This window comes from Hyposmocoma kahamanoa, unplaced genomic scaffold (genome assembly GCF_003589595.1).
Source record: "Hyposmocoma kahamanoa isolate Upper Pololo Valley unplaced genomic scaffold, ASM358959v1 65, whole genome shotgun sequence".
NCBI lineage: Eukaryota > Metazoa > Arthropoda > Insecta > Lepidoptera > Cosmopterigidae > Hyposmocoma > Hyposmocoma kahamanoa.
In genome coordinates, this window is record NW_020653853.1 from 2,982,249 (window position 1) to 2,995,185 (window position 12,937).

The window sequence follows — 12,937 nt, forward strand, 5'->3', positions numbered from 1 at the left end:
ATATATATATATATATATATATATATATATATATCAGCTCGAGTGCATCGTAGGATAGTTATTTCTATGTCAAAACATAGCTATTTTTTTACAGTTTATTTTCTTTTTTTTTTAATTTTTTTGTATTAGTTTTACTAAATAAAGTTATTGATGAAAATAATATTGCTGAAGTTGCAGGCCAAAAGTTATAGTATGCAACGCATCATTACCATATTATTCGCGTGTAAACCCAACGATTTCGTAGTCGGTATTAATGCATTACCGTATTATTCATTGAAATATGGTGTCAAAAAAGGTAACGGTAATATGATATTACGACTTTATTCAAATGAAATCCAAGCGATAGTGTATACAGTATAGTACATTACAGTAATATGCGTTGATGTACGGTATCAAAAAATGAATAGTAATGTAATTATTCAAATACGTTCTATACAAAAATTAAAATAACACGAATATAATTGTTTTAATGTGTTTCTTACGCGAATAAAATTAACGATTGCATAATCTGTACTAACTTGTTATGGTATTATTCGTGTAGAAAGGTTGTTTAGATATTAAGGGAATAATATTATTATGTTCATTACGGGGACAATGAAATTAATGTACTTTTATAAATATCCATAGAAATATTACAAAAAAAATTACAAGGTCTAATTAACGCACTAAACACCAGATGTGCAATAAAATTAAAACTACTGCAGCAGCATATTACCATATTATTCGGAAGGGCGACATATTAGTGATATGTCGTCAATTATAGGCCAACATTGAGTTGTCAATATCTCTGGCACCGAAACCATTGTTATGCCTAGATTAGCCAAATCCTTAATATATAATTTTTTGCGTTATTTATTATGTCTTGTCAATGTTACAAAAGGTTACAATATTATAATTGTATATATAAAATGTAATGTCAAATGGTAAATGATTGCCGCTAATATAAACAAACACATATTAGTCAATGTAAAATCACCACAACAAGAAATTCTCCGTCGAGTTTAAAACATTCCGTTTGTAAATTTTTTTAGATATACGGGTAGACGTTCGTACATTGAGAACCGATTACGCGTTGCGAGTTCGGTACCATGGGCAACCAACTTTTCTTCGTCCAACCAGCAGTAATATTAGCATTACTGCGTTCCAGCTTTGATGGGTAAGGCTGAAAATGTTGGCACATGGAACTTGTCAACATTAATCCAATTCAAACGTTTTATTTTAGACCATGTCCACAGACGTTACAAAAAAAATATAGTCTATATTATAGTAGCCGTAGAGGTTCTTGTGAAAGAGTTCGTCTCAGGAAGTACTGCCGATCTTTCTTATTTCTGCCGCCAAGCGGTAATGTGTGCATTACTGCGTTCCGATTTTGAAGGTGCTGGTGAAATTACAGGCACATGGGACTTGTCAGTATGTCTCAGTGTGACGGGTGCAGTGGCAGTGCCCCTCAGATCTTTACGATTTAAAACTCTGAGTGGCATTGCAACTTGTTCTTGCTGTTAATCATCTAGTACCTTAAATAGAAATAAAAGTAAACCTTTTAATTTCAAGTCCTATTTTAATTCTCATACCTATCTAACATATTGGTACTTTAGTTAGTTATTTGTCTGCTTTCTTTGACTACGTAGTTTGTTTATGAAGTAAGAATTTAGGTTACGATAGCAAAAACTATGCATGAGTAACCTCATCTAATTGAGATTAATAAACCGTTCATTAGATGTCTCAATGCTCGATTTAATTAAGCCTTCTGCCGGGTGTCAATCACAATTTTGAATGGTAATTAGATAGATAGATAAAGCGTGTATTCAGATCAAATAGACCCAGTGATAGAACTGTGTCTTCTTAATTGAAAAGTTGATAGTTCGAAGCCTTGTGGCGGCATTTATTATGACTTTTAGTTTGAATAATTTGTAAGGTGGATTGGGGAACCCACATCAAGTCTGACTTAAACACTCATCAGAGAAAGCCCGTGCCTAGAAGTGGGATGTGTAATAAGTTGATGATGATAATGAATGATGCAAAAAGCAAATAAATTATTTGTACAAGTTCATGAATAACGTTTTACGAAGATTAACGTAATCATAATAACAGTCCTGGATTTATAAATAGGCCGTATAGGCCGCGGCCTAGGGGCGGCAGCGTCCTAGGGGCGGCAGATTTCAGTGGAGACAAAAGTCAAACATGTTCACTGGGTTTCTCACGGTTTTTTATACCTTAAATAAATCCCTATATTTCTGTAGGGATTTATTCCATCGAAACCTATATTATCGCGTGTATAGAAAGGTGTGTACATGGGGCGGCGGAAATAAAGTGGCCTACACTCATAAAAAATATAAATCCGGCTCTGCATAATAATGATCGCGTTTGCCGGCCGTCATTTGGGCTACAATGGTCCTAATCACTCCAAATCACTCTGTATGACAATTGATGATCTAAAGCACTGAAAATTAGTGCCAGTACATATTGGTGGGCGAGAGCATGCGTACAGAGCGGCATAACACAAAAGTAAGCAACAATATTTTGAAGAAAATTATCAAGTCAAGTCAAGTCAAAGATCATTTATTACATAGTTGAAATAAATTTACACTTGAAAATGTCAAATTTACATTAAGCTACTGCTCGTTCACTACGCTGACTTCCCTGAGAAGAAAGAGCAAGAAACTCTAGGGACTCTTTTCAAATAAACTTAAATGCTATGGAATACACTTTGAATCAAATTTGTGTGGATTCTGGAGCCGTGTCGTCTTTCCATTTTTATCTAACACGTAGTCTTCAATTTTGTAATATGACTTTTCAATGAAAATATTTTTTGATGTAGTTTTTAAAGAGTCGTTTACCTTGGTTAAACGGAATCGTGGTACCATGAGTTTGGACTTATCTCTAAGGTTAATATTATGGATATCTTCTTTCTTATTGAAATTATGTATATTTTTATGGGCATATAAAATATTTGAGTAAATGTACTGTGATGCCACAGTCATGATACCAGTCTCCTTAAACTTTTCTCTGAAAGAAACCCGAGACCTAGACGGTACACAGAACGAATCGCTCATTTTTGCAATACAAATATGGTTTGTATATCTGCTGCTTTACCCCACATGAGAATCCCCTAGGACATTATACTATGGAAGTAACTAAAGTAAACTGGTCTAGCAGTACTAACATCGGTAAGCTCACGTATTCTGCGGACTGCGTGTGCAGTGGAGCTTAATCTGTATCTATATTCTAAGAGGTGGTTTACTTCAGAAGATTAACATGGTCAAACCGGATGTCGTTTTTATGGATTCGGTCGAAAATTCTGGACTGGAAAAATATAAATAAGAGACACTTGTTCCGTTTTTAACCAGTTTTAGTTGATGTTTGTTGTTATAATTTATGACCTTGATTTGACTTGATTGGTCGGTTAAAACCAACTTATGAAATTCATTAATACTGTCTACATCTTTAGACAAACATAAGGTTGCGCACGACCGTTACTTGCGCCGGCGCCGGTCAGCAAAGTGCATGCTAATATTGTTAATGACTCACGGCTAATTGCACTGCAGCAGGGTTGTCAACTACGTCGATAAAAATGGAAGTAAATTTAATTGGTACTCTGCGAACCCGGTGGAGTTTAAATCGTGCAAAATAGCTGCGCTTGTTTTAAATATTTTTTTCGTGTACTTGTATTTCCCACCCTCCCTTTTTTAAATTTTTTATTTATACAAAAACTAAGTGCGCGTTTGACCTTCACATCAACTGATACAGTTTCATTTCCAATGAATATACGACAACAATGTTATTTATATAGTCGTAAAACTGTATAAAATTTAACTAGCACATTATTATATAAATTAATAATTAAATTAAATAAATAAATAAACTGCCTCCGTGGCTCCGTGGTTATCTCATGCCGAGGTCCCAGGTTCGATTCCCGGTCCGGGAGAAATAGTTGTATGGCCTATATTTATTTCTCTTGTGAGTTTGGGTGTAATTTGTGGTTGTCTATGTGTGTGTCCATGGTACTCGCGACACAGGGTTTCCCTAGTGCGGGGCTATGTTGAGTGTGTGCGTTATTATGTTATTATTATTATTTTCCAATAGTTTTCGCCAACCCTGTAGCCGCGTAAAATAGTTAACGGTATTGTTACAGTGTTCCGTATGAGTAGAACCTTAAACCGTTGTTGTAATCCCAGTTAAAGCCCTGTTAGACCAGTTAGAACTTTCCTGTGATTGCATCACGTAACAGATAAATTACAATTGTTCATAAATTTCAGTAATATATTTTAGTTCTACGAGTTATTTGTTCATAAAAAATGTCCATGTAATAATAATTCGAACTTCAGAATTTAACGTCAATACAATTCCGGCTGCCATTCCGAACTCCAGAACTTAGAGCTCAGATTTCTATTTCAGGGTTTGTTCAGAAGTGGACAGAATTAGACCTTTCAAATTATATTCCAGACTAACTTAAGTAGCGGTAGTGGTCCTTGTGAAAGCGTTCATTCATAGATGTACTGCCATCTTACATATTTCTGTCGCCATGCGGTAATGTGAGCATTACCTACTGCGTTCCAGTTTGGAAGGGTAAGGGTGCTGGTGAAGTTACAGGCACATGGGACTTATGTGTCAGGGTGACGGTCACATAGGCAGTGCCCCTAAGATCTTTACGATTTAAAGCTCTGAGTGGCACAGCGACCAGGCGCACGACTGATTCGTCCTGTCACTTTGTAATATATACTTTCAAGTTTCACGACCAGTGCCCTGATTAGGCTGACTTGACACATATCTTCGAACCTCTGACCGTGTCTTGAACACTGTTACTATTTTCTGGTGCTGTCTCCAATCAGGTGCTGGGGTTAAATCTTTCAGGCTCAGCGTAACTGTTTAAATCACTGTTTCTACCAACTTCCTGTCAAACCATTGCCAGCGTTGCCATTTAAATCATTGATTACTGTTGACGCAGCTGCACTAAGTATCCATTTTGTACTTTGATACCACGGACATACATTACTTTATGTTTAAATTTTGCACAAGTTAAGTAATATTTAATAATATTTTGTGTTTGTTTTTGTGATAACTTAATTAGTGAATATTATGTAATGTAATAATTAGTAGATATTATGTATCTTGATTAATAATGTCACGCTCAATAAGAAACTGCTTAATTCGAAAAGTAACATTTTTAACAACAAAATTCTATTCGATATGAAAAACTGTATATTTATATTTATTATTTGGGTTTCTTTTTCCAACTGACAAGACAATTGTCAGTTTTCTTAATAATGTTACTTTTTGTATTACGTCATTTTATTACTGAGGGTGCAATTTAATCATGAATGTAGTTGTAATTTTCCACACTAACAAACAACAGATTAGGTTGTTTTCAAAAGAACTTTCTGTTTTTATTTCTCTTCTTCAACGCCATAAAAAAAGCATTACAAATTACGTACAGGAATAAATAGGCATAATCGCACGAGATTTAAATCCGTAAGACAGTTAATTCAGATAGGTGCAGCCTTTGTTTGTAAATAAACAAAAACTTAAATTCTTTATTTAAAACATAAACAAAAGAATTTGAGACAGTACAGTCAGGTTAATCAGTATTTCATCTAGCAATATCGACAAAACACACTTAGGGTAATGTCATTCTTAAATGCAAATAGAACTGGGCGCTCCGTGATCATAGAAGTGTGAAGCAGGAAAAACCCTAAGGAGGTAATTAAAGTAATTCGCACCTCGAATCTTGGGAAACTGTAATTACCTACTAGTTTAGATGTACGTGCGAGATATATATGTACGTAATTACATAGGTACGAACGTCTAATTTTATGTTACCTATAAAGGCTTCTGCAAGATTAAGTATCAATATCGGACGCCATGCAAGACCAAAGAAAATGTATTTTTAACCGACTTCAAAAAAAGGAGGAGGTTCTCAATTCGAATGTATGTTTTTTTTTTGTATGTATGTTACGCAATAACTCCGGTATTTGTGAACCGATTTTCATGATTCTTTTTTTTGTTGGAAAGAGGGTACCTCCGTAGTGGTCCCATTTAATTTTGAAGAAAATCATCCACCTCTAAGGGAGCTGATCACGCAATAACATTCATTTTTATAAATAGCGCCTAAATTTTGCTTAAGGAGCAATTATTTTAATGGTTGGTTTTGCTATTCTCCAGTTCAAGGCGTTTTTCTCTCTATATACTTTGAGTAGTGAGAACCGATTTTTATTATCTCCTCTGTCAAGTCCTGTATAGTGGCGAACTAGGGGATAATTCAATAAAACTTGCCAAATAGATGTAATTCCACGTACTTTTGAGATCGGTTTTTTTAGTCCTCTGTACTGATTATTCGCAAACATGCTCCTAAATGTTTGCATTACTTTCAAAAAACGAACACGGAAAGTTTGTCATTTATGGACCGCGCGACTTTTTCCCGGCCAAGGTCCTCTTCTGTCTGTCTATTTTTAAATCTAGCTACTAATATTGAACAATGTAAACAGACAAAAGAAAAACTCAGACATACGGCCAATTGCCCAGTGTTCATAATTGCGAGAATTAAAAACACCTGCCTGTACCGAAAATAAAAAAGAAATTGGCGGTAATGTTACCGCCATTTTCTTTTTTTTAGGCTAAAGTGTTTTGGTATTATTTTGTTTTTTCGTCTTTTTTGTATTTTGAGAAAATGAGAGCTAGTGTAAAGAGCGATCATGAAATACAGTAACAGATACATATTCAAACACATCATTAGAAGTTCAAGAGGCTACTTTTAATGTTCTTCGAAGAACAATAACATTTTCCTTTAGCAGTTGTCCTAACACGTTAAATATTACTTTAAATAATAATTCATACTTATAACTTTTTCTGATACACATCTTCCTCTCTTTAGACTTTTATTATTTCCTCACATTGTTTGAGAAAAATACTGTACATGCCTCGGCGGGAACGGGGAGTACTTGAATCGTATTAATACAAGGCGTCATCGTCACTGGCGCTCGTCCTTGTAACTTACACTCGTCCTGCAACCCCTTACTTCCCGGCCTCTGCAATAATATACTATACGAGCTTATTAAGAATGTTTCTATGAACCAAAAACCGATTTCAAAACTATGTTCATCGCTTTCGCTGTGTTCGCTTGCCTCGCCTTCCTCAACGACAATTGAAACGCAGATGGAAATCCTCGTCAAAACGAATTATAGAGATACCTTAAGATATTAGCTTTTGAGGAGTTGCTCTCATCTGTTTGCCATTTCCATCATTAGAAAAGCTTTAGGGCTTTAGGTCACCATAACATTTTATTTTTAGGAATTAATATGAATATATTATATAATTGAGAACCTCCTCCTTTTTTGAAGTCAGTTAAAACTGTTACACAATATACAAAAATATCATGACCGCTACAGAAAAAAAGATCGCAAATGGCGCCAAAAACAAGTGCGCAGTTGAATTTCGAACATCAACAGAAAGATTAGAAACGTTAAAATTGTTCACCATGATTCATAGTCTAGGTTCACCCATTGCAAGTTCTTTTGTGCCATCCACCATGATCTTGCGTGCTAATCCCAACCATCTGCGCCCCGAGATTTTGACGATGTTGTCTACCCATCTTGCTGCAGGGGGCCGCACGTTTCTAAAACCACTTTTCGGTCACCATTCGGTTGCTACTTTGCTCTATAATCACTATGATTCACAATAATAATAATATATGTCCACAAGTACAGGTGAGTTTCGCCTGAGATGTCCAGGGTTTCAGATACAAATCTGTAGCACTGACCGACACTCAGCCTTTTGCGATTCTCGGCTTCACAAAAGTGAGGGCACGCTTGCCTATTACATTTTAATGTACAACATAGTAGTTTGCTGGGTCATATCAGCTATGTTGTATAAGTTTATGGCCGTTTATGGGTGGCAAAAAAAGCAATTACAATTTACAATGATTTATAGTAAGCTATCGAAGGTAGAAACAACTTACTATTTTATTTTATTTTATTTTATTTTATTTTATTTTATTTATTTGGGAAACATACAGCGTCATATTATACATTTCATTAATAACACATATAAAACAAACACTGGCCAAAACAGTTTCCACTACTGTTTAAACTAAGTTACGTTAGATAGACACTGAACATACGTAAAATAAGGTAGCAACCAACAAAATAATTACCACCAAGCAACAAATTGTAGGTAATTTTTAATTATAATTTTAAGTTTAATGAATATCATGATGTTAATTACCATGACATTCAACCACTTTATCAGAAAACTCTCCACCAGTTCGCTATAATAAAGAATACAAAGACCGAACACTAAGAAAAATTGCCTCGATTGGATAATTACGTTAATAAGATCTTCGTAATGGCAGATTTGAACCGGAATGGCTTATTGTCAAATATATTAATTTCATTATATACATTATTAAATTGGGTACAAGCCCTTACAAGGAACCTATTCTTAGAATAATTAGTGCGACAATGAGGTATTGCAAATGGGCCTCGCGGACGTAGGTTGGGTCTTGGACATTTAAATGAAATTTGGCTTAGTAAATAAGTAGAATCAATGTGATTATTAATAATTTTGAAAAGAAAAATTTGGTCCCGAATCTCTCTCCGTTTTTGCAATGATATCATTTTTGAGGGTTTAAATTTCCAGTATTTATACTTCAATCTTTTAACAAATTTATTTTGCACTCTTTCGATCATATCGACATACTTATTGTAGTTGGGGTTCCAAGCAGTGGACGCTATCTATCTATTTACAACGTGACAAAACCTGAAGGATCTAGAATAGATATCTGGAGATAACATGATCGCAGTTATGAAATGTCGTGTTCTCTATAAATTTTATTTCATAATGATTTTGAACAACATAAATAGCAAATTCTGAATATTAACTAGGGCCTTATTAAATAAGCGTATTCGTTAATAATTTCTTAAATTAAGTTGTGACTATGTGGGGACGACTGTCAAAATCGACCAGTTCTATTTTTTTTTATATTATTTTTTTATTATTTAAAAACTGGCGAACTGATTGATACACAATTTGAATATCACATGGTAACAGATACACTGTGATACATTAATAAACAAAACTGTATTCCAATGTACTTAGTCTTGGTAATAATTTAGTGTAAAAGTAAAACACATTCTCCAAATGTAAAAAAACAAGTAAACAAAAAAAATGAAATAAAAATAAAATATCGAGTTCTTAGGTTTTCTCGATTGTTACTATATTTGTTTTTTCAAACAAACCGACGTTTCGGGCCCTTTACAGGTCCCATGGTCACGGTTGACTGAGGTGGTACAGTCTTCCACCAGTTATGTCTAATATTGATATAATATGATATAATAGGGTGGTTTGCATCAATATTAGAAAAACAAATATACGCGATTTAAAACCGGAAAAATAGTTTCATTTCCTAAAAATAAAATAATTTTACAAAGTGGTTTGATTTATTTATGTTATTAAACTTTTATTGTATGACAGAATGTTTAACCAACATGATATTCAATTATTTGTTGTGAATTTGCTCCACTAATTTGTTATAATTATTAGTACAAAGATCGAACACAGAAAATTTTTTTTGCTTTGTTGGTATAGCGTCTGGCACGGTTTGCTAGGAGACGTCGGTTCGAATCCGGCCGGATCAAATTTCAGGAAAAAGGAAGAAGGGAATTTTTCCTAAGTATTCGATATAATAGATAGATAGATTGATAAAAACATTATTCACTTCCATGACAACTTATTTACATAGGATCCACTAAAACTAACACCATTGAACCACTTAAAATAACAAATTTTAATTTTTTTATATTTTTAATATTTTTTGTTTTTACTGCCGTCGTTCCGTGGCCGAACGGTTACCATTGACTGCCACGCAGAGGTCCCAGGTTCGATTCCCAGGCCGGGAGAAATTTTTGTATGGTCTACATTTACGTAAGTTTGGATGTAATTTGTGGTTGTCTATTTGTGTGTCCATGGCAGCCGCGACACAGGGTTACCATTGTGCGGGGCCTTTTTTTAAAAAAAAAACCAGAATGAACGTATAAGTACACATATAACTAATTAAAGTAAATAGTTTTGGAAGTCATGGCAGTGAAAAGGCGCTGGCTCAGCATAAATGCCGCAGTTTCCCACGACGCTGATATTCTGCCAGAACCGTGTTTAAAGAGACGATCTTTATATTAAGAATTATTTGTCGTTTATAACTTTTCATGAATATGTTTCTTTGCTATTAGACACTAATTTGTAGCATAAACAACTTTAAAAAAAAAGGGTAAAAATGTTAACTTTATGAAATTAATCTCTCAAGGTTTTCTTGAGGCTATATTTATAAATTGCCCAAGTGGCAGGCGTCTGCAGAAGAAAGATTGCCTGCGTTTTCCTGTACTCTTATTATTATCGAGTTGTTGTTATCGTACTTAGTGCCAAAATTTGCTTTTTTTCTCGATTTTTTAGACTAGACAGGAATTTGCTGGCATAACACTGTAGTGCGTAACGTCTGAGAAGTCAAGTCTAAAAAAAGACGTACTATCTAAATATTGACATTTACAAATCAAAACAATGATCAAACAATTATTGATTGACTTTAAAGTCAATCGGTGGCGAGTTGAACAAATGATTTAGTATCTAATCTTTAGAAATAAAAAAAAAAGATTAACTGTTTTGTTTTTGGTTCCCTCCATCGAGTATATAACCAGAAAGAAAACTATTCTGCCAAATTATTACGGTGACAAATGCGCTCTGATTGGCCAGCTCGAATTCGAAGCAATTGACGGGTGTCGTCAATTGTTTAACTTGAGCTAACTGTAATAGACGAAAATTGAAAAATTACATATTTAATTACCGATGAAATGTGATCGCGTTTGTTTTGTAATTAGATGTTTGGCTATTTTTCCCACACGACTGAATGGAACAGCCTCCCACTGTTAGAGATATTATCTATATTAAAATACGGAATATTGCTGGAATATACGGAGATGAACACACAGGTCAGTTGTTGGCGCTGCACTATTTCAGCTTTCTAATTTGTGATTTCAGTGCAAACGAGAGTTGGTATTTAAAAGTGATATAAGGCCCATTTGCCTGATAAGTTGCCAGGGATATTTTTTATCTGAAGTACATTCTTATCATTAGTATAATAGTATCATCCATCCAATAACTTAGATTTCTTTTACAAATTTGCCACCTACGAGTAAAGGTTGACTCTTACGCGGAGGAATTGACAATCGTCTTTCATACTTTTTGTTTCTTGCAAGGCATAACACCTGAGCTGCACTTGTAACGCCTAACGTACCCCTGATGTAACAAATATAACTTCTACCGCCTGGAAATAACACGCCTCAAGCAAAGAGCACTGAAATCGACTTTAATATAAAATTTAAAAAGAAGACATACGGTTTAGATTGGCTTGTATAAATAATAATATATCTTTATTTATCTCCACAATAAACACACTAATAGGCAATCGCGGGCAATCAAAGGTACTTGCGGGCACCTAACTTAAGTAAAGACTTGAAAATATTTCCACTATATCTGATGGAGTCGCAGCCTTACAATCTTAACAGATTGTTACATTGCAAGCGAATGCTCGCAGTGACGGAGCGCCCTTATGATTGCCGTGTAATCGTCAGAATTGTCTACTTAGGGGTAGAACACTGCATCCAGCATGGTCGTTTTGTGCGGAGTATTGCTAACATGATTGATGCTGAAGAGTGCTGATGATACTCGTTTTGTACGATCGTTTTGTATTTTTATTCTCAAATACACCTCTGTTTGACATTTAATACTTTACGATGTGATATTGGTGTACTTAGGCCAAAAGACACCGGTAATAAATATAATACTTCTTTACAACTTTATTCGCCAACCGTCCTTGTGTCAGATATTAAAATTCGACGTAAAAACAGGTCTGCGACCTGTTGCATAATACCACCGATGAATTTATGGTAATTCGCGGATATTGTACTGGTTGCAGCCGGTTATGGCTGGTTATAACCGGATTGCAGTAGATGCAGTTCCCACGTTTAGTTTATAACATCACGTGGAGTTTATAAGCCACGTGTATTTCATTAGCGTATGTCAAAAGGGTGTTTAAAGCGCTCATAATACTTTGTAATAAAAGGTTCATCTGTAAACGGAAAAGATGTTTATACAACAATGAAAAAGGGCAATTAGCTGCTTACATATTTGTTATGAGTAAATTGGTTCTGACATTGTAGTGAACGTGGTCATATTCTATTGTATAAGGTATTCAGGGCGCTCTGAGTTCGCCTTGTTCAAGGCCATTGTGTTCCTGCCAAGCCTGGTAAGTAACTTTGTAGTAGAGCTCATTGTGATAGTGGTCGTTCAGGGAAGTACTGCCACCTTACCTGTTCCTGTCGTCACGTAGTAATGTGAGCAATTACTGCGTTCCGGGTTTGAAGCTAGATATGTTCTACCCTTACGTACACAGTTGTGACGATATCACGGCAATAATAAGGGTGCTGGTGAAATTACAGACACGTGAGGTTTGTCAACTTAAGTCTCAGGGTGACAGGCGCTGTGGCAGTGCCTCTCAGATCTTTGTGATTTAAAGCTCCAAGTAGCATTGCAATTGCTGTGGGCAGGCATGTCGCTTACTACCAGGCGATATATCATAAAAAAAGTAGGTAGCCAACTATTTCTGCTAGAGTATGGTATGGGTTAATGCGTGGGCTGGTTTCCGCAACTCGAAATTGTAGTACTCGTTTTGGTGGGTGGAGGGCCCTACTCGTGCTACGAATTTTAGCATTCTCATGGGTTTGCTGAAGATTTCGAGGAATTGCTGAAACCGTGCAAGAATTCTCCGGAAGAATTCTCTGTCATGTGGCTTGTATATAGTTTCTACGTTACGTAATTGACACAAAGTTCGTTATGCTATAAAATTGGCTTCCATTCCGTTCCGTGCGATGTAAATTGAGCCGAATGCGTATGGCTA

General features: G+C 35.3%; 1 protein-coding gene across 1 annotated transcript in view; it reads left to right on the top strand.

Moving 5' to 3' along the window:
* The window catches only part of LOC113231205 (sialin), an 87,442-nt gene that overhangs the window by 13,961 nt on the left and 60,544 nt on the right, over window positions 1-12,937 (top strand). The gene's annotated exons all lie outside the window — the stretch shown is intronic.